General features: G+C 35.3%; 1 protein-coding gene across 2 annotated transcripts in view; it reads right to left on the bottom strand.

The window, feature by feature from the left end:
• LOC108759422 (saccharopine dehydrogenase-like oxidoreductase) overlaps positions 1 to 513 on the bottom strand; it is a 31,658-nt gene that overhangs the window by 22,347 nt on the left and 8,798 nt on the right. The window lies entirely within an intron of this gene.

Genomic DNA, 513 nt, shown 5'->3' on the forward strand with positions numbered 1-513 from the left:
ATATTTTCTTCGTCTCTCCGATTTTAACACGAACTTCAATATTTATTTCGATGTATAAATATACTTTTTTGTTGTTTGCGAGGAGGAGAAAAATCTTCACGTAGCCCCTCATAAAATTATATTGAAAATTTTAATTATACTAGTTTTCCACATCACCCTAGAGGTACTAATATACATGCGTTTTTTTAAATGGTTTCCCCAATAGGCCTATTCCACTAAGGCGTCGTCTACAATACACGGAGTAAAAAGTACTGTTACTTCTTACACCGTGTATTGTAGACAAGGCTTAAGACAGCCTTCATACAGTGCCAGAGCAGCCGATGTTTTATTTCGGCGCTTCCGACAGCTCTTGTGCAACAACAGTCGATATAGTAATGCAGCGTCATAGGGATTCCACACAAACTTGCATACTCATATAAACATATATGCATAAAGAAAATCATGCAATCGTAGTTTACATTTGTCTATATGACAGAAATGTGATTGAATAATTTTCCTTATGCATATGGTTAT

Source organism: Trachymyrmex cornetzi, unplaced genomic scaffold (genome assembly GCF_001594075.2).
Source record: "Trachymyrmex cornetzi isolate Tcor2-1 unplaced genomic scaffold, Tcor1.1 scaffold184, whole genome shotgun sequence".
Taxonomy (NCBI): Eukaryota; Metazoa; Arthropoda; class Insecta; order Hymenoptera; family Formicidae; genus Trachymyrmex; species Trachymyrmex cornetzi.